Source organism: Dendrobates tinctorius, unplaced genomic scaffold, assembly GCF_039654945.1.
Source record: "Dendrobates tinctorius isolate UK_male_01 unplaced genomic scaffold, ASM3965494v1 ptg000127l, whole genome shotgun sequence".
Taxonomy (NCBI): Eukaryota; Metazoa; Chordata; class Amphibia; order Anura; family Dendrobatidae; genus Dendrobates; species Dendrobates tinctorius.
The window spans coordinates 529,860-551,539 of NW_027361795.1; the positions used below are offsets into that span (position 1 = coordinate 529,860).

The 21,680-nt window shown below is 41.9% G+C and overlaps 4 non-coding genes across 4 annotated transcripts; 1 reads left to right on the forward strand and 3 right to left on the reverse strand.

Annotated features, from left to right (window-relative positions):
• Positions 1 to 7,305: 7,305 nt before the first annotated feature.
• TRNAF-GAA (transfer RNA phenylalanine (anticodon GAA)) lies at positions 7,306 to 7,378 on the reverse strand. The gene has a single exon. It is a non-coding gene; the product is annotated as a tRNA-Phe (tRNA).
• Positions 7,379 to 12,602: 5,224 nt separating this feature from the next.
• TRNAL-UAG (transfer RNA leucine (anticodon UAG)) lies at positions 12,603 to 12,684 on the forward strand. The gene has a single exon. It is a non-coding gene; the product is annotated as a tRNA-Leu (tRNA).
• A 2,884-nt stretch (positions 12,685 to 15,568) lies between these two features.
• On the reverse strand, positions 15,569 to 15,640 carry TRNAP-UGG (transfer RNA proline (anticodon UGG)). The gene has a single exon. It is a non-coding gene; the product is annotated as a tRNA-Pro (tRNA).
• A 5,736-nt stretch (positions 15,641 to 21,376) lies between these two features.
• On the reverse strand, positions 21,377 to 21,448 carry TRNAP-UGG (transfer RNA proline (anticodon UGG)). Its single transcript has one exon. It is a non-coding gene; the product is annotated as a tRNA-Pro (tRNA).
• Between the last annotated feature and the right edge of the window lie 232 nt (positions 21,449 to 21,680).

Genomic DNA, 21,680 nt, shown 5'->3' on the forward strand with positions numbered 1-21,680 from the left:
ATTTATTAAGTTTTTTGTGTGCCGTATTGCTGTGATTTAAGGGCATAAAAATTCAAAGTTGGAAAATTGCGAAATTTTCAAAATTTTCGCCAAATTTCCGTTTTTTTCACAAATAAACGCAAGTTATTTGAATGCAATTTTACCACTAGCATGAAGTACAATATGTCATGAGAAAACAGTGTCAGAATCACCGGGATCCATGGAAGCGTTTCAGAGTTATCACCTCATAAAGGGACAGTGGTCAGAATTGTAAAAATTGGCCCGGGAGTTAACGTGCAAACCACCCTTGGTAGTGAAGGGGTTAAAAAACATGTGCCGAAACCCGGGATCGAACGAGGGACCTTAAGATTTTCAGTCTAACGCTCTCCCAACTGAGCTATTTTGGCAATATGTGATTTTTGCCACTTCCTCTTTACATGCTAATTGACCGTGCTGTCAATGCATAATCAAACAGTATGGAAGTACCAAATTGGGGTGTGTGTAACTTTGGTGCAGGGCAGGCCTTGCATTCAATGCACAAGCAAACAATATGGCAGTACCAAATGAATTATGTGAACTTAGTTTTCCTGTGGCCATCCAGTATGTGGGTTCAAAGGCTAATTGGGATGAGTGTAATTTTGTTGCAGGGCAGGCCTTGCCTTCAATGCATAAGCACACAGTATGGTGTACCAAATGAATACTTGGAACTTTTGGTTGGATGTGGTCATCCATGATGTCTTTTAAATGGGTTGTTGGGGTGCATCCAAATTTTGCCACTCACTGCATAGGTAAAAACAGTATAAGGGACCCAATGTTTAATAATGGGAACAACAAAGCATAGCCGGCTGATGGCTCTCTAAGAAAATTGAGGTCCGACGGCTGGCCTTATAAAATAGACTTAGTGACTTTCAGAGTCCCTCCCTCATAAAAAAACAGGATGTGTCTGATGATGTGTCACACACCACATGCCCAAGTAAGATTGTAAACTGTTAAAATGACATTTCCCAGTGAATGCATTTGTCTTGCTTGAAAGCAATGATAAAGTTGAAAAACACATCAAAAACGCTACGTGTGAACATAGCCCAAGTGGTGGAGGAACATTTTTGTTTTGGCTTACTTATTTTGCCTTATATAAAAACAATTACCCTGGAACGGATGTTCCTTACCATATTTCCCAGGAAAATCCATTTTGGTTTTGTTTTTGTATGTTTTATTGTGAGTCTGTAAAATTGGTGTAAAGGTACTGTCACACTTAGCGATGCACCAGCGATCCCGACCAGCAATATGACGCGGTCAGGATCGCTGGTACATCGCTAAGTGGTCGCTAGTGAGCTGCCACACAGGCAGATCTCACCAGCGACATCGCTGGGGTCGGGGGTCGCTACTTACCTGTCACACTAGGCGATCCTAGGGATCATTTGTGGGGGGTTTCCACTGTTTAGGTACATTAGGGGCTCTCCAAAGGCAACATGACACCCGCAGACCATTCCATCAAAGTCTGCATTCCAAAACGTCACTACTTCCCTTCCGAGCCCCGACGTGTGCCCATACAGTAGTTTTCTCCCACATATGGGGTTTCAGCATACTCAGGACAAATTGGACAACAACTTTTGGGGTAAAATAAAGAAAATTGAACCTGAATATTTTTTTGTGAAAAAAGTTAAATGTTCATTTTTTTTTTAAATATTCAAAAAATTCCTGTGACGCACCTAAAGGGTTAATAAACTTCTTGAATGTGGTTTTAAGCACCTTAAGGGGTGCAGTTTTTAGAATGGTGTCACTTTTTGGTATTTTCTATCATATAGACCCCTCAAAGTGGCTTCAAATGTGATGTGGTCCCTAAAAATAAAATGGTGTTGCAAAAATGAGAAATCGCTGGTCAATTTTTAACCCTTATAACTTCCTAACAATAAAAAATTTTGGTTTGGTTTTGGTGGAGGACCTTTTTTGTTTTGGCTTATTTATTTTGCCTTATAAAAGTCATAACCCTGGAAAGGATGTTCCTTAACATATTTCCTTGGAAAAGCCAATTTGGTTTCGTTTTTGTATGTTTTATTGTGCGCCTGTAAAATTGGTGACTCTGACAACATTGTTCACAGCAGTGACCTGGGAGTCAGAAATGCTTCCAGGGGTCTTCCCCCTGATGTTCACATGTCATTTGAGCACTGTTTATATCTCTTAGAAGTGAACCATAACTGGAAAATTAGCAGTTAAGTTATCTGCCAAAACCGAGGATCAAACCAGGGACCTTTAGATCTTCAGTCTAACACTCTCCCAAATGAGCTATTTCGGCAATATGTGAGTTTTGCCACTTCCTCTTTACATGCTAATTGGCCGTGCTGTCAATGCATAATCAAACAGTATGAAGTACCAAATGAATTTTGGGAATGTTGGTTGCATGTGGCCATCCAGTACCTCGGTTCAAAGGCTTATTGGGGTGTGTGTAACTTTGGTGCAGGGCAGGCCTTGCATTCAATGCACAAGCAAACAATATGGCAGTACCATATGAATTACGTGAACTTGGTTTTCCTGTGGCCATCCAGTATGTGGGTTCAAAGGCTAATTGGGATGAGTGCAATTCTGGTGCAGGGCAGGCATTGCCTTCAATGCATAAGCAAACAGTATGGGAGTACCAAATGAATACTTGAAACTTTGGTTGCATGTGGTCATCTATGACGTCTTTTAAATGGGTTGTTGGGATGCATCCAAATTTTGGCCAGCCCTGCCACTCACTGCATATGCAATAACAGTATAATGGACCCAATGTTTAATAATGGGAACAACAAAGCATAGCCGGCTGATGGCTCACTAAGAAAATTGAGGTCTGACGGCTGGCCTTATAAAAATAGACTTTGTGACTTTCAGAGTCCCTCCCTCATAAAAAAACAGGATGTGTCTGATGATGTGTCACACACCACATGCCCAAGTAAGATTGTAAACTGTTAAAATGACATTTCCCAGTGAATGCATTTGTCTTGGTTGAAAGCAATGGTAAAGTTGAAAAACACATCAAAAATGCTACGTGTGAACATAGCCCAAGTGGTGGAGGAACATTTTTGTTTTGGCTTATTTATTTTGCCTTATATAAAAGTCATTACCCTGGAACGGATGTTCCTTACCATATTTCCCAGGAAAATCCATTTTGGTTTCGTTTTTGTATGTTTTATTGTGAGTCTGTAAAATTGGTGTAAAGGTACTGTCACACTTAGCGATGCACCAGCGATCCCGACCAGCAATATGACGCGGTCAGGATCGCTGGTACATCGCTAAGTGGTCGCTAGTGAGCTGCCACACAGGCAGATCTCACCAGTGACATCGCTGGGGACGGGGGTCGCTACTTACCTGTCACACTAGGCGATCCTGCGTCCTCCTGCCCGGCTCCACGCTCGCCGCTCGTCTCTCCACAGGAAGCCCAGCAGGAAGCTGACAACGAGAAACGGTCCTGGGCATTCTCGCGCAATCAGCGATAACCAGCAGGGGAGCCGGTCGGAGGTAAGTATCAGACACAGCGATATTGCTAGCGATATCACTTAGTGTGACAGTACCTTAAGACTCTGACAACATTGTTCACAGCAGGGACCTGGGAGTCAGAAATGCTTCCAGGGGTCTTTACCATGATGTTCACATGTCATTTGAGCACTATTTCCATTATTTTCAGATGTTTTTAGACTCTAAAATGACCCCTCGTGGTAAAAATAATCGGATTTCCCATTGACTTACATTGGGCTCGATGCTCGGGTTGAGCACCCAAGCATTCCAATTTTCTCGTACCGAGCAACGAGAAATTTATTGCTAGCTCATCACTAGTCTAAATACAGTTGTTCCCCCTCTACGTGCACCCCCATCAGGGAGGCAGCACCCCCTAGTCCCAGCCCTGGTGTATATATAAATATATCTATATACACAGTGTATTTATGTGTACATATACAGACATAAGCACATTCCTCCCCCCTCCATGTAACCTCGAGATATAGGGCTTATATTTCTTAGAAGTGAATCATTACTGGAAAATTAGCAGTTAAAAAACATCTGCCAAAACCCAAGTACCTGTAGATCTACAGGCTAACACACTCCCAACTGAGCTATTTCAGCATTGCGCGTGAGGCCTTGCCTTCAATGCATAAGCAAACAGTATGGAAGTACCAAATGAATACTGGGAACGTTGATTGCATGTGGCCATCCAGTACCTCAGTTCAAAGGCTTATTGGGGTGCGTGTAACTTTGGTACAGGGCAGGCCTTGCATTCAATGCACAAGCAAACAATATGGCAGTACCAAATGAATTACGTGAACTTAGTTTTCCTGTGGCCATCCAGTATGTGGGTTCAAAGGCTTATTGGGATGTGTGCAATTCTGGTGCAGGGCAGGCCTTGCCTTCAATGCAGAAGCAAACAGTATGGGAGTAACAAATAAATACTGGGAACGTTGGTTGCATGTGGTCATCTATGACGTCTTTTAAATGGGTTGTTGGGATACGTCCAAATTTTGGACAGCCCTGCCACTCACTGCATATGCAATAACAGTATAATGGACCCACTGTTTAATAATGGGAACAACAAAGCATAGCCGGCTCATGGCTCTCTAAGAAGATTGAGGTCCGACGGCTGGCCTTATAAAAATAGACTTTATGACTTTCAGAGTCCCTCCTTCATGAATGAGACAGGATGTGTCTGATGATGTGTCACACACCACATGGCGAAATAAGATTGTAAACTGTTAAAATGACATTTCCCAGTGAATGCATTTGTCTTGGTTGAAAGCAATGGTAAAGTTCAAAAACACATCAAAAACGCTACGTGTGAACATAGCTCAAGTGGTGGAGGAACATTTTTGTTTCGGCTTATTTATTTTGCCTTATATAAAAGTCATTACCCTGGAAAGGATGTTCCTTAACACACTGTGCGCCTGTAAAATTGGTGACTCTGACAACATTGTTCACAGCAGTGACCTGGGAGTCAGAAATGCTTCCAGGGCTCTTTACCATGATCTTCACATGTCATTTGAGCGCTGTTTCCATCATTTTCAGACGTTTTTAGACCCGAAAAGGACGTCTCGCTGTAAAAATAATTGGATTTCCCATAGACTTACATTGGGCTCGATGCTCAGGTCGAGCACCCAAGCATTCCAATTTGCTCGACCCGGGCAACGAGCAACCAAGAATTTTAGTGCTAGATCATCACTAGTCTGAATACAGTTGTTCCCCCTCTACGTGCACCCCCATCAGGGAGGCAGCACCCCCTAGTCCCAGCCCTGGTGTATATATAAATATATCTATATACACAGTGTATTTATGTGTACATATACAGACATAAGCACATTCCTCCCCCCTCCATGTAACCTCGAGATATAGGGCTTATATTTCTTAGAAGTGAATCATTACTAGAAAATTAGCAGTTAAAAAACATCTGCCAAAACCCAAGTACCTGTAGATCTACAGGCTAACACTCTCCCAACTGAGCTATTTCAGCATTGCGCGTGAGGCCTTGCCTTCAATGCATAAGCAAACAGTATGGCAGTACCAAATGAATACTGGGAAAGTTGATTGCATGTGGCCATCCAGTACCTCAGTTCAAAGGCTTATTGGGGTGCGTGTAACTTTGGTACAGGGCAGGCCTTGCATTCAATGCACAAGCAAACAATATGGCAGTACCAAATGAATTACGTGAACTTAGTTTTCCTGTGGCCATCCAGTATGTGGGTTCAAAGGCTTATTGGGATGTGTGCAATTCTGGTGCAGGGCAGGCCTTGCCTTCAATGCAGAAGCAAACAGTATGGGAGTAACAAATAAATACTGGGAACGTTGGTTGCATGTGGTCATCTATGACGTCTTTTAAATGGGTTGTTGGGATACGTCCAAATTTTGGACAGCCCTGCCACTCACTGCATATGCAATAACAGTATAATGGACCCACTGTTTAATAATGGGAACAACAAAGCATAGCCGGCTCATGGCTCTCTAAGAAGATTGAGGTCCGACGGCTGGCCTTATAAAAATAGACTTTATGACTTTCAGAGTCCCTCCTTCATGAATGAGACAGGATGTGTCTGATGATGTGTCACACACCACATGGCGAAATAAGATTGTAAACTGTTAAAATGACATTTCCCAGTGAATGCATTTGTCTTGGTTGAAAGCAATGGTAAAGTTCAAAAACACATCAAAAACGCTACGTGTGAACATAGCTCAAGTGGTGGAGGAACATTTTTGTTTCGGCTTATTTATTTTGCCTTATATAAAAGTCATTACCCTGGAAAGGATGTTCCTTAACACACTGTGCGCCTGTAAAATTGGTGACTCTGACAACATTGTTCACAGCAGTGACCTGGGAGTCAGAAATGCTTCCAGGGCTCTTTACCATGATCTTCACATGTCATTTGAGCGCTGTTTCCATCATTTTCAGACGTTTTTAGACCCGAAAAGGACGTCTTGCTGTAAAAATAATTGGATTTCCCATAGACTTACATTGGGCTCGATGCTCAGGTCGAGCACCCAAGCATTCCAATTTGCTCGACCCGGGCAACAAGCAACCAAGAATTTTAGTGCTAGATCATCACTAGTCTGAATACAGTTGTTCCCCCTCTACGTGCACCCCCATCAGGGAGGCAGCACCCATAGTCCCAGCCCTGGTGTATATATATACAGTATATATATATATACACACAGTGTGTATGTATGTGTACATATACAGACACACACACATTCCTCCTCCTTCCTTGAAACCTCGAGATTTAGGACTTATATTTCTTAGGTCATGTGCACATGTTGCGGATTCTGCTGCTAATCCGCAGCGTTTTTGGCCCTGCGGGTCCGCAGCAGATTTAGCTGCGTTGTACAGTACCATTGTTTTCAATGGTAAACTGAAAAACGCTGTGCACATGCTGCGGATTTTTCCGTGCGGTTTTGCTGCGCGTTTGTATGTTCTTCCCGTGTTTGCGTGGGTTTCCTCCGGGTTCTCCGGTTTCCTCCCACATTCCAAAGACATACTGATAGGGAATTTAGATTGTGAGCCCCATCAGGGACAGTGATGAAAATATGTGCAAACTGTAAAGCGCTGCGGAATATATAAGCACTATATAAAAAAATAAAGATTATATTATTATTATAAATCCGCAGCATGTCAATTCTTTGTGCGGAATCCACAGCGGTTTCACACCTGCTCCGTTGTAGAGGTGTGAAAGCGGAGGCTAATCCACAGGTCTTTGGAGCTGAGAAATTACCTGCGGATTTTTCCAAATCCACGCGGAAAAATCCTCTTCACCTAAAACTACGTGTGCACATAGCCTTAGAAGTGAATCATTACTGGAAAATAAGCAGTTAAAAAACTTCTGCCGAAACCCGGGATCGAACCAGGGACCTTTAGATCTTCAGTCTAACGCTCTCCCAACTGAGCTATTTCGGCAATGTGTCTGCTTCCTGTCACTTCGTGACATGAGTTTTCTTTAGAACAGTCTGAGCTACAAAGATCAATCATATTCATAGCAACAGCAAAATGATGCTTCCTCATTAATGTATTATTCAGCTAAGGCTTTATTTATTTATTAAATAAAACCAATCACAATTTATTCATTTATTTTAATTATTTCATACATTTTGTCCAAGCAGGCGTTACATCAGGTAATAATTAGTTCTATTTAATTAATAAATGAATTAATGAAATTCACTCAAACCACAATGCTGGACATATGTGTAGTGTGATACATACTCCTCCCAAGTAAGTAAATGCTGCATTATTTTTATTGATGCTTTTTTTTTTAACCTTCTCTAATCATTGTGTTTTCGCAGCGTTTTCTGTTTTTCATGCTTCTTTTTTCTGTGCTGATTTGAAGCAGTGTTTTTTTTTTTTTAAACAAATTTAGAAACACTGAGATTCTTTATTTATAAATGCATTTGTATCTTCGCATCCTTTGTTGTAGGCTTCCCCATAAAATCATATGGCAAAAAAAAAAAGCACAACCTCCTCAAAAAAAAAAAAACAACCTTACAATTCAGAAGCATTATTAACCGCTTAAGGACCAGGGGTATTAAATATTATTATCATCTATTATATATACATTTTTGCACTTCCATTTGCTCACCTTCTTCCCAAAGCCATAACTTAGTTATTTTTCCATCAAAATGGCCATGGGATGGCTTGTTTTTTCAGACGAGTTTTACTTTTGAAAAACACCATTGTTTTTACCATATGATGTACTTGAAAATGGGGGAAAAAAAATCTAAGTGCAGTGAAATTGCAAAAAACAAAGTGCAGTTCCACAACTACTTTTTTTTATACCATGTTCACTAAATGCTTAAACTGACCTGCCATTATGATTCTCCAGGTCATCGCGAGTTTGTAGACACCAAACATGCCTAGGTTCTTTTTTAGTTAAATGGTGAAAAAAAATTCCAAAATTTGTAACAAAAAAAAAAAAAAGCCACCATTTTCTGATTTCTGTAGTGTCTCCACTGTTTGTGAACTCAGGTTGGGTGAGTCCTTATCTTTTGCGCACTGAGCTGACGTTTTTAATGACACCATATTGTTGAAGATATGATGTTTTGATATGCCTTTATTGCATTTTATTGCAATGGTGCAGCAACTAAAATATAGTGATGAGCGAGTATACTCGTTTGCTCAGGTGATCTCCGAGTATTTTGGCGTGCTTGGAGATTTAGTTTGTGTCGCCGCAGCTGCATGATTTCCAGCTGCTAGACAGCCTGAATACATGTGGGGATTGCCTGTTTGTTAGGCAATCCCCACATGTATTCAGGCTGTCTAGCAGCCGCAAATCATGCAGCTACGGCGACACAAACTAAATCTCCAAGCACATCCAAATACTCGGAGATCACCAGAGCATGCTCGGAAAATCTCGAGTAATGAGTATACTCGCTCATCACTACTAAAATAAAGTAATTCTGGCGTTTTAATTCTTATTCTTGTCACGCTGTTTACCGATTTGATTCATTCTTTTTATATCTTGATAGATCATGCGATTCTGAATGTGGCAATATCAAATATATATATATTTTTCAGGCAAAAATAATAATTTCTTCTTTTTTTTTTAAATTTACACATATTTACACAAATTGTTCATAGCAGTTTGGCAATGACAACCAGAGGTGTCTCCTGCAGATTCCAGGTTGCCATCCCATCCCATCGGCTGATGAGCAGTGCCAAGACTAAATCTGGTTTAAATGACATTGTCAGAGATTGACAGCGGCATTTAACTAGTCATCAGCCACGGGTGGATTGCGATTCCACCCACGGCGGTTAGAGGCACTTGACAACTGATCAGATCGGCTGTCATGTGAAAGAAAAGGTGCAGGCTCCGACGATGAGGGGGAGGCGACCTATGATGGACATAGCACGTCATAGGTCGCTAAGAAGTTAAATACCAATGCACAGGAGTTCTCATGAAATCACATCAATTTTGCTCGAACTGTTAAATGAATCAGATTTTCTGCACAAAAACAATTGCAGTGGGGAAAAAAACGCAGAGTGTGAACACTGCCTCAATGTTTTGATTTTCCATCAACCATTGCTGTCTTTGCCAAATCAAAAACACACTCTTTTGTGAGAGCAATTTGCATCCAAAAAACTTAGGGATGGGGCAATTTGGTGAGTACAAGTGACCATCAGCTCCATGAAAATTCACCCAACAAACAAGGGTTCTGCTTGCTTGTCAGGTGTTAGGCAGAACAATTATTGCCTAACAAGCTTTCCTAGGATAACCAGCCAGCCCAAATCTCTTCTTAGATGGACAATCTTTTCTTAAATGACCAAGTATGCCGAGGAAAATAAGAAAAGCTTACATTCACCTCTAGATTAGGAAGGAGGTAAGTGGCATTTGCCGTAGTTGTAAGGGGGAAAAGTGCCAGAGAGCCCAGTCCTGATCTGGCACAAGCTAGTAAATATGCCTGTTTGGCTGATATTAGGAATGCAAGCCCAGGACCGGGATCACTGGAGCAGGACATTGCTCCAAGAAACCAGGAAAATGACTACTGTAGGAAGGAGGGAAATAGGAGTGCAGCAAAGGCCACACAGGTGTTGGTGGTTGGGGACTCTACAATTAGGAGGACAGACAGGGTCATCTGCCGCCGAGACCGTGAATGCCGAACAGTGTGCTGTCTGCTGGGTGCTCGGGTTCGACATACTGAGGATTGGATAGACAGATAGCTGGGTTGGGGAAAACAGCAGTCATGGTTCACATTGGTATCAATGCCAAAGTTAGCGGAACATGGAAGGTTCTTAAAAACAATTACAGGGGGCTAGGAGGGAAGCTGAAGGACAGGACCTCCAAGGTGGTGTTTTCAGAAATAATGCCAGTGCCACAAGCACCACTAGAAAGACATCAATAGTATGCAAAGATTTTGAAGGCATTATAAGAGATGACCTTCAGAGACATAATAATATAATAACTGATAACCAGCGTGGATTCATGAAGAATAAGTCATGTCTAACTAACATGTTGAGTTTCTATGAGGAGGTGAGTGCAAATCTGGATGTAGGTAATGCGGCTCTGCAAAGGCATTTGACACTGTTCCACAAATCAGCCTTAGGCCACATGCACATGTTCAGTATTTGGTGAGTTTTTTACCCCAATATTTGTAAGCCAAAACCAGGAGTGGGTGATAAATGCAGAAGTGGTGACATGTTTCTATTATGCTTTTAGTCTGACCGTTCCACTGTAATACCATGGCCACCAGGGGGTAGCCCGTTCGGTCGCTCCAGTACTCACTGTGCTGGAGGCTGTTTCATCTCCGATATGCTGTCCACTTTGGGGACCCAATTGACTGCAGACAGAGGCTGGAAACAACTTTAACAACTCTGCTTTATTCTCTTCAGGGCACAGCATATCCACAATGGCTACAGGACACTTTACTCAATAACAGCAATACATTTTCATCTACAGCAGTACATCACTTCTTCCTTCACTTCACACGTATGAACCACACAAGCAAGCGGACGCGTCACACGGAACATGGTGAACACGGAACTACTTCCCTTCTTCCTGAGCCCGACTTCAGCCCATGAAGGTACCTGTCTTTTCCATTACAGCTCACCCCTTTACAGCACTGTTGCTCCTGTACGTGTCCTAGATTTGCAGCTCTCTTGATTCTTCACACAGCTCCCACACTCCAGCTGCCACTTCCACAGGGGGCTCACCCACTGACCTCCCTGGCTTGACTCTTCACCAGAAATACGGGCTTGGTTGTCACTTCAGCTCTACTTTGCTGGCTGACTTGACCACTGAGACTCCTCTGTTAGTCTCCCTAGTCCTGCATTTCCCATCTCTAACTGTAGGACCTCCAGCGACCTCCCTCGATGCCTACTGCTGTAGGCATCTGCTGTCCTCCACTGTCCAGTATGGCTACCCCCAGCTCAACTAACTCATAAGGGAAAACTATCTTCCTTTTGTCTCTGGCTAACCACTCCTCTAACTTAACCCTCTCCACAGATTCCCTCAGTTATGCTCCATCTAGTGTCCGTTAATGGTACTACAACTAACTCTATCTCTCTAATTAACTATTGTCATGCGGCGGCAAACACACACACGACATATATACTGCACACAGACATGTAAGGAACACAGTTAATACATAATAACAATATTTACAGGGCCAGGCCTTCACCTCCTTACACCACTCCTGGTTTTGGCTTACAAATACTGGGGTAAAATATTCACCAAATACTCAATGTGTGCACATGGCCTTATACTGAAACTCTATATGCAAGTCTGAAGGAAACTATCTGCAGATGGGTAAGGAATTGGCTAAATGACAGGAAAAAGAGTCATCATAAATAGTACATTCTCTAAGTGGGATATAGTCAGCAGTGGGGACTGCAGGGACCTATGCTAGGACCGATTCTTTTTAACGTCTTTATTAATGTAGGATATTAAAATCTGACCTTGACTTTACAGTATGGCAAAACGATCTGAATAAGATGAGTGAATGGGCAAACACTTTAAAAAAGGGCTGCATGATTTCCACAGTACACATAACATTGTGGGTTATAGCTAAATTAGTGACAAAATGCATAATTGGTGGAGAAAGGTTGAACCTAGGTATTTTTTCAACCTATATAATATATACTAAATCATACTCTCTTCTTGCATCAGCGCTGTTGCACCAGGCTTCCTGGTGCTCAAGTAAAATTAAGTTGTCACGTCAGCGCTGCAGCCAATCAGCGTCTGAAAATAGACTGCAGCGGTAACATAATGCCATGCAGCACATCCGTGAATATAAACTTTTCTTATTTTACTTTGGGGGGTTCCTTCTTTCTTTTTTGGTGGCCAATAGCGTTTAAAATTGCAAAGAAATGGTCTGAAAAAATGTTTCAATTTCACCCCAGATGGAACTTGAACCCTCAATCAATTAGGCCACTGGGGCAATTTGAAAGTTATTTTGACTATGAATTTAGAATAATTGAAAAAAAAATATCAGCAAGTCATTGTCGTAAAATCATTGTTTGTAAATGGTGAGTTTGATTGACCCATGCTCTGACACTGTCAGCCAAGGTAAAGCTGTGACTGAAGGGGTTAAATTTATAAATGGCTCCGACTGTACCTGTGGGGGGAGGGGGCATGGAGTTAGGCTGATGGTATTGGCTCATTCTCCAGACAATTAAACTTGCAAAATCACCTGGTAGCGTGGCCGAGCGGTCTAAGGCGCTGGATTTAGGCTCCAGTCTCTCTGGAGGCGTGGGTTCGAATCCCACCGCTGCCATTATCTTTTATTCCACCACTAGATGTCAATTTATTTAGTGTCTATTATTTAAAATGCTATTACTGATGGATTCTAAACTTTTCTGGTGCTAAAGTAATTCATGAATTTTCTTCTCTTAGGAAAAACTACTTTTCTGGGCAATGTGTGATAGTATCAATTTGGCTATTTTTGCTGTTCGTAAGTTCAACCTGGTTTAAAAGCTCTAAAAAAATGATAAAAGCAGATAAAAGAAATACATAGTCTGCAATAGATCTAGCAAAGTGTTGGGTCCTACACATGATCGCACCCTGTCACTCTGGCTGGACAGTTCTACACAGGTTATAGCCCCTCTTTGTACAGTATGAGTCCCCACATAGTCCCCTAAATACAACATACGCCCCCATGTAGCCTCTTATATACATTATAATAGGTGCAGTGGCGCTAAAGTGCATAAGAGTTCCAGCAGCAAAATAAAGACAATAGTCACCTAATTGTCAAAAAATCGAATTGAATAAATATGGATATAATTTGCGCTCAAAACTTCTTATATATAATGGAATGAGTATTAATAGCAAAATAGTACCTGATGCTACTCCAACTCAGAGTGTAACGCCACAGGGATAGCAAGTGCAAGAGTGGACCCTCTGGGCCGTGGAACGGACCTACCCCTGGGCGAGCTGACCTAGTGGAGGCCGACCCCTATACAGGGATCGTCAGGAGCAAGCCCAGAGGTCACTGGACCACGGTAGCCGATACCAAGAGGGGCAGCTCTGGCGGTGAATGGGGACCGAGACTGAGTGGAACCACGAGACGGCGGAGGATCCAGAGGTACAGGAGCCGGAGACATGGATCCCAGGACACCAGGCGGGTACAGGAGTGGACGTCAGGACTGGACTACAGTCATTGAATTGAAGTGTGTCTGCACCTGGAGGTCGCAAATACAGTTGAAACTGATGCTTCCACTAAGATTCGAGACCAAATTAAAGGGAATCTGTCACCAAATTTTTGCCATCAATTCTAAGAGCAACATAATGTATGGCCCGAGACCTTGATTCCAGCGATGTGTCACTTACTGGGCTGCTTGCTGCAGTTTTGATAAAAGAAAATCACAGTTTTATCAGCAAGAGATTATCAATAGAAGACGACTAGTAAGCCTGCTGCCAAGTAGTCCTTCATACTCATGAGTTCTGTGTAACCCCACCCAAACAGTGATTGACAGCTTTCTATGTACACTGTGCATAGGCAGAAATCTCCCACTCAGTGGTGTTGGGGTTATACATGTCTCACCATTCAGAGAACTGTTAGATCTGTAGCAGAGAAAGCAGTGATTTTATAAAAACTCCAGTACACAGTCACAGTAAGTGATACATCGCTGGAATCAAGGTCTCTATCCGACTTACAGGGAGTCCATTACCTCCACAGTGCAAATTAAAACTGCTTAAACTTTTATATTGAGGAGTTAGTCCCTGTAAAAATCATATCAGGCATGTGTATTTTAACATTATACTTTTAGAGTATAGCAAGCGAGCGGATTCACAGAAGAGGAGAGAAGGCTGAAGACTTGTGACATGTGGCTGCTAACAAGCAGAAGCCAGGAGACAGCGTTATCAATCAAGATAGGGGACTGAACTTAATATGCAAATCTGAGGGTGTAAAGAAGCACCGAGCCGTAAGAAGCACCAAGGATAGAAGGCTGAAGACTTGTAACATGTGGCTGCTGACAAGCAGAAGCCAGGAGACAGCACTGTCAATCAAGATAAGGGACTGAACTTAATATGCAAATCTGAGGGCGTAAAGATGCACTGAGCCATAAGAAGCACCAAGGACAGAAGGCTGAAGACTTGTGACATGTGGCTGCTGACAAGCAGAAGCCAGGAGACAGCACTGTCAATCAAGATAAGGGACGGAACTTAATATGCAAATCTGAGGGCGTAACGATGCACCAAGCTGTAAGACGCATGAAGGAGAGAAGGCTAAAGACTTGTGACATGTGGCTTGCTGACAAGCAGAAGCCAGGAGACAGCACTGTCAATCAAGATAAGGGACGGAACTTAATATGCAAATCTGAGGGCGTAACGATGCACCAAGCCGTAAGACGCATGAAGGAGAGAAGGCTAAAGACTTGTGACATGTGGCTGCTGACAAGCAGAAGCCAGGAGACAGCGATGTCAATCAATATAAGGGACTGAACTTAATATGCAAATCTGAAGGCGTAAAAATGCACCGAGCTGTAAAAAGCACCAAGGAGACAAGGCTGAAGATTTGTGACATGTGGCTGCTGACAAGCAGAAGCCAGGAGACAGCGCTGTGAATCAAGATAAAGGACTGAGCTTACTATGCAAATAGGCGTAACGATGCACCAAGCCGTAACACGCACCAAGGTGCACTAAAACACCCTCCTCCTTATATTAAATAAAAGTACATTTTTCTGCAAATATAACATTAAAATGCACATGCCTGGTATCACTGCATAGGGGCTAAGCCCCTATATAAATTTTTAAGAGGTTCATCTGTACTTTGGGGGGAGACAGACTCTCCCACCCAAATTTACTGCAATCGTAATGTTTGCTAGTTGTGCACTAGGTTTTCATGGCAAATTTCAGCAGCTGCTCCCCCTAGCGTTTAAAAGTGGAAATACCAAACATTTTTTAAATTATGTTTCATATTTTACTTAATTAAAAACAAATTACAATATTTTTTAACACAAAACATTAATACTTTACATTGGAAAAAACATTTTGTTGGCACCTGCCCTATAAGCACACAGCCATAGTGCAGACGCTCTCAGCTGTTTTTAGAGCAGTTATTCCCGTTTTGACCATGAAAGGAAGAGTTCGGAATAATCTGTTAAACGCGTGGCTTACAATTCTCTTAATTTCTGTATATATTTGGATTTCAAAAAGAAGGGCTCGTCCGGGATTTGAACCCGGGACCTCTCGCACCCAAAGCGAGAATCATACCCCTAGACCAACGAGCCAGCTGTAGTATGTACACACAGTGCATTCCTAAGTGCTGATTCAGGTGCCACATCATCCCTGAGCAGTAGGATCCTATTACCTTCCTGAAACTGCTCATACGTCAATGCACAGTACACTGTCCTCCTGTGCTATGGGGAAAAATGAAAGTGGAAAAGCACAAATCAGTCAGAAAAGAAATGTACAACTACTCTCCCAGTAACAATAACAATTAAACTAAACTTTAAAACAAAACAACATTCACCAACACCCAAACCTGCACCAATAGGAACCAAAACTTGGTAGCTCTGATCCAGCCAAAATACTTTATACATAATACGAAAAAAAATACAAAGCGCAAACATGACACTATCAATATGCTGAGGTCTATTCCCAGTAGTACAGGGGGCACTATGGCCATGGGGGTTTATATTACTATAATTAGGTACAGGGGGCATCATTACTAGGGGAGCTGTATTACTATAAGAAGCCACATGGGGCATTAAAGGCCATTATTACTGTAGGGTGGTGAAGAGGCATTATTACTATAATGGGGATGCATTACTATACTGAAGCACAGTGGAGCATAATTACTACAGGGGGCTGCATTATCATAAAGAGCCAAAGGGGGCATTAGTGAAATTATTACTTTAGGCGGGCTAACTTCCTATAAAGAAGGACAGGGGACATCTTTACTATAGGGGACTGCCTTACTTTAAGGAGCCACAGGAAGGTATTATTACTATAAGAGGTAAGGAAGCAAGGGGGACATTATTAATAAAGGGGGTAAGGAGGCAAGTGGGACATTATTACTGTATAGGGGCTGCATTATTATAAAGAGGCAAGGGGGACATTATTACTGTATAGGGGCTGCATTATTATAAAGAGGCAAGGGGGACATTATTACTGTATAGGGGCTGTATTATTATATTGAGGCACAGGGGACATTATTAATAAAAGGGGTAAGGAGGCAAGGGGGACATTATTACTGTATAGGGGCTGCATTATTATAAAGAGGCAAGGGGGACATTATTACTGTATAAGGGCTGCATTATTATATTGAGGCACAGGGGACATTATTAATAAAAGGGGTAAGGAGGCAAGGGGGACATTATTACTGTATAGGGGCTGCATTATTATAAAGAGGCAAGGGGGACATTATTACTGTATAGGGGCTGCATTATTATAATGAGGCACAGGGGACATTATTAATAAAGGGGGTAAGGAGGCAAGGGGGACATTATTACTGTATAGGGGCTGCATTATTATAATGAGGCACAGGGGACATTATTAATAAAGGGGGTAAGGAGGCAAGGGGGACATTATTACTGTATAGGGGCTGCATTATTATAATGAGGCACAGGGGACATTATTAATAAAAGGGGTAAGGAGGCAAGGGGGACATTATTACTGTATAGGGGCTGCATTATTATAAAGAGGCAAGGGGGACATTATTACTGTATAGGGGCTGCATTATTATAAAGAGGCAAGGGGGACATTATTACTGTATAGGGGCTGTATTATTATATTGAGGCACAGGGGACATTATTAATAAAAGGGGTAAGGAGGCAAGGGGGACATTATTTCTGTATAGCGGCTGCATTATCATATTGAGGCACAGGGGACATTATTAATAAAAGGGGTAAGGAGGCAAGGGGGACATTATTACTGTATAGGGGCTGCATTATTATAATGAGGCACAGGGGACATTATTAATAAAGGGGGTAAGGAGGCAAGGGGGACATTATTACTGTATAGGGGCTGCATTATTATAATGAGGCACAGGGGACATTATTAATAAAGGGGGTAAGGACGCAAGGGGGACATTATTACTGTATAGGGGCTGCATTATTATATTGAGGCACAGGGGACATTATTAATAAAGGGGGTAAGGAGGCAAGGGGGACATTATTACTGTATAGGGGCTGCATTATTATAAAGAGGCAAGGGGGACATTATTACTGTATAAGGGCTCCATTATCATATTGAGGCACAGGGGACATTATTAATAAATGGGTAAGGAGGCAAGGGGGACATTATTACTGTATAGGGGCTGCATTATTATAAAGAGGCAAGGGGGACATTATTACTGTATAGGGGCTGCATTATTATAAAGAGGCAAGGGGGACATTATTACTGTATAGGGGCTGTATTATTATAATGAGGCACAGGGGACATTATTAATAAAGGGGGTAAGGAGGCAAGGGGGACATTATTACTGTATAGGGGCTGCATTATTATAAAGAGGCAAGGGGGACATTATTACTGTATAGGGGCTGCATTATTATAAAGAGGCAAGGGGGACATTATTACTGTATAGGGGCTGCATTATTATAAAGAGGCAAGGGGGACATTATTACTGTATAGGGGCTGCATTATAATAAAGAGGCAAGGGGGACATTATTACTGTATAGGGGCTGTATTATAATGAGGCACAGGGGCATTATTAATAAAAGGGGTAAGGAGGCAAGGGGGATATTATTACTGTATAAGGGCTGCATTATCATATTGAGGCACAGGGGACATTATTATTAAAGGGGGTAAGGAGGCAAGAGGGACATTATTTCTGTATAGCGGCTGCATTATTATAATGCGGCACAGGGGACATTATTAATAAAAGGGGTAAGGAGGCAAGGGGGACATTATTACTGTATAGGGGCTGCATTATTATAAAGATGCACAGGGGACATTATTAATAAAAGGGGTAAGGAGGCAAGGGGGATATTATTACTGTATAAGGGCTGCATTATTATAATGAGGCACAGGGGACATTATTAATAAAAGGGGTAAGGAGGCAAGGGGGACATTATTACTGTATAAGGGCTGCATTATTATAATGAGGTACAGGGGACATTATTATTAAAGGGGGTAAGAGGGACATTATTTCTGTATAGCGGCTGCATTATTATAATGCGGCACAGGGGACATTATTAATAAAGGGGGTAAGGAGGCAAGGGGGACATTATTACTGTATAAGGGCTGCATTATTATAATGAGGCACAGGGGACATTATTAATAAAAGGGGTAAGGAGGCAAGGGGGACATTATTACTGTATAAGGGCTGCATTATTATAATGAGGCACAGGGGACATTATTATTAAAGGGGATAAGGAGGCAAGAGGGACATTATTTCTGTATAGCGGCTGCATTATTATATTGAGGCACGGGACATTGTTAATAAAAGGGGTAAGGAGGCAAGGGGGACATTATTACTGTATAAAGGCTGCATTATTATATTGAGGCACAGGGGACATTATTACTAAAGGGGTAAGGAGGAAAGGGGGACATTGTTACTGTATAGGGGTTGTATTATTATATTGAGGCACGGGACATTGTTAATAAAAGTGGTAAGGAGGCAAGGGGGACATTATTACTGTATAGGGGCTGCATTATTATATTGAGGCACAGGGGACATTATTAATAAAGGGGGTAAGGAGGCAAGGGGGACATTATTACTGTATAAGGGCTGCATTATTCTAATGAGGCACAGGGGACATTATTATTAAAGGGGGTAAGGAGGCAAGAGGGACATTATTACTGTATAAGGGCTGCATTATTATAATGAGGCACAGGGGACATTATTAATAAAAGGGGTAAGGAGGCAAGTGGGACATTATTACTGTGTAGGGGCTGCATTATTATAATGACGCACAGGGGACATTATTAATAAAGGCGGTAAGGAGGCAAGGGGGACATTATTACTGTGTAGGAGCTGCATTATTATATTGAGGCACGGGACATTATTAATAAAGGGGGTAAGGAGGCAAGAGGGACATTATTACTGTATAGGGGCTGCATTATTATATTGAGGCACGGGACATTGTTAATAAAAGTGGTAAGGAGGCAAGGGGGACATTATTACTGTATAGGGGCTGCATTATTATATTGAGGCACAGGGGACATTATTAATAAAGGGGGTAAGGAGGCAAGGGGGACATTGTTACTGTATAGGGGTTGTATTATTATATTGAGGCACGGGACATTGTTAATAAAAGTGGTAAGGAGGCAAGGGGGACATTATTACTGTATAGGGGCTGCATTATTATATTGAGGCACAGGGGACATTATTAATAAAGGGGTAAGGAGGCAAGGGGGACATTATTACTGTATAAGGGCTGCATTATTATAATGAGGCACAGGGGACATTATTAATAAAAGGGGTAAGGAGGCAAGTGGGACATTATTACTGTGTAGGGGCTGCATTATTATAATGACGCACAGGGGACATTATTAATAAAGGCGGTAAGGAGGCAAGGGGGACATTATTACTGTGTAGGAGCTGCATTATTATATTGAGGCACGGGACATTATTAATAAAGGGGGTAAGGAGGCAAGAGGGACATTATTACTGTATAGGGGCTGCATTATTATAATGAGGCACAGGGGACATTATTAATAAAAGGGGCAAGGGGGACATTATTACTGTGTAGGGGCTGCATTATTATATTGAGGCACGGGACATTATTAATAAAGAGGGTAAGGAGGTAAGGGAGACATTATTACTGTGAAGGGGCTGCATTATTATATTGAGGCACGGGACATTATTAATAAAGAGGGTAAGGAGGTAAGGGGGACATTATTACTGTGTAGGGGCTGCATTATTTTAATGAGGCACAAGGGATATTACTAATAAAGGGTGTAAGGAGTTCAGGGATCATTATTACTATTAGGGGACTTAAAATAGTTATTGCACTGTGGTTTGTGTAGAGGTGAGGAACTATGAGGAGAAGGCTGGAAAAGTGAAAAGCTATAGTCTGTGTCTGTGTGTTACATTCTGCAGACACGAGTCATGGATGAAAGATGTCACTAGTGCTGGAATGGAATAAAATGAAAAATGAATGATTCTTAGGATCAGCTAAACATCACTGGTGAGTCATTGGATTTATCTGTGTGCTGTACACAGGCGTATATGGTCTAAGTAAGTGCTGCTGTACAACTGGTATCAACCATTACTGTATATGGCCACTATAATGTGGTTATATCAGCCTTAGTACAGTGGTTTTTGTTATTGATCAATATTTTGGTGCTATTCAGTCACTGCTATATGTGGTGGTAATATGTGGTTATGGTGTGGAGGTATTATTTGTCAATTATTGCAGGACTGATGGTAATATTTGTCTTGATATAGTTGCGTTTGGTAGTGATCAATATGGAGTCATTATTTGGTCACTATGTGGTGGTATTATTTACCCTTTTATAGAGGTATTTTTGGTAATGTTGGTCTTGGTTTGCTGAATTTTATTCTATAAACAGGATAGTGGTAATACTTAAAAGGTGTATTCCCATCTCCGTGATCCTACCCCAATATGTAGTATGTGTAATAATATTAGCAAATATCTGCAATTAAAACAGTAATATAGTTTTTCTGTGGCGTGCTCAACAACAAGATGCTCTCCCCACTTCCTCCTTGCATAGTCATCGCCAGGAACCATGCGTACATAGCGATGACTATGAAGGGACAAAGTGAGGAGAGCACATTATTATCGTGCACGCCAGATGTCACTGGAGCGGAAGTTGCCGACACCTGCGCAGAAGATCCCTGAATGCCATTCCCATAGAAGGTAGGAAGAGGTATGGATCTTTGAAGGCATGCAGGGCGCAGGCGGAGACTCCGGCGCCATAACTGAAATGCGTGGGAGGAGCTTGTATTATAATAAAGACGGTAACATAGTAAGCAAGGTCGAAAAAAGACATATGTCCTTCCAGTTTAGCCTATATTCCGTCAAAACACATCGCCAGATCTACATCCTTCAAAATAAGGGCTCGTCCGGGATTTGAACCCGGGACCTCTCGCACCCAAAGCGAGAATCATACCCCTAGACCAACGAGCCATCTGTTACAGGTACCTGGGATTTTTTCCAGGCACTGTATGCCTTGGAGCGTGGAAGAAATCATTAGCATACAGAAAGAATGTAACATTTCTCAGCAACAAGACCATTATATGAGGCATAGAAGTAGGACTAGCGTAACATTTCTATTACCTGTATGCCCATATTAATAGGCCATATCTGACCCAGGGTGTGACAGATTCCCTTTAATGTTTCTTTCTTAGTTTCATTGTTT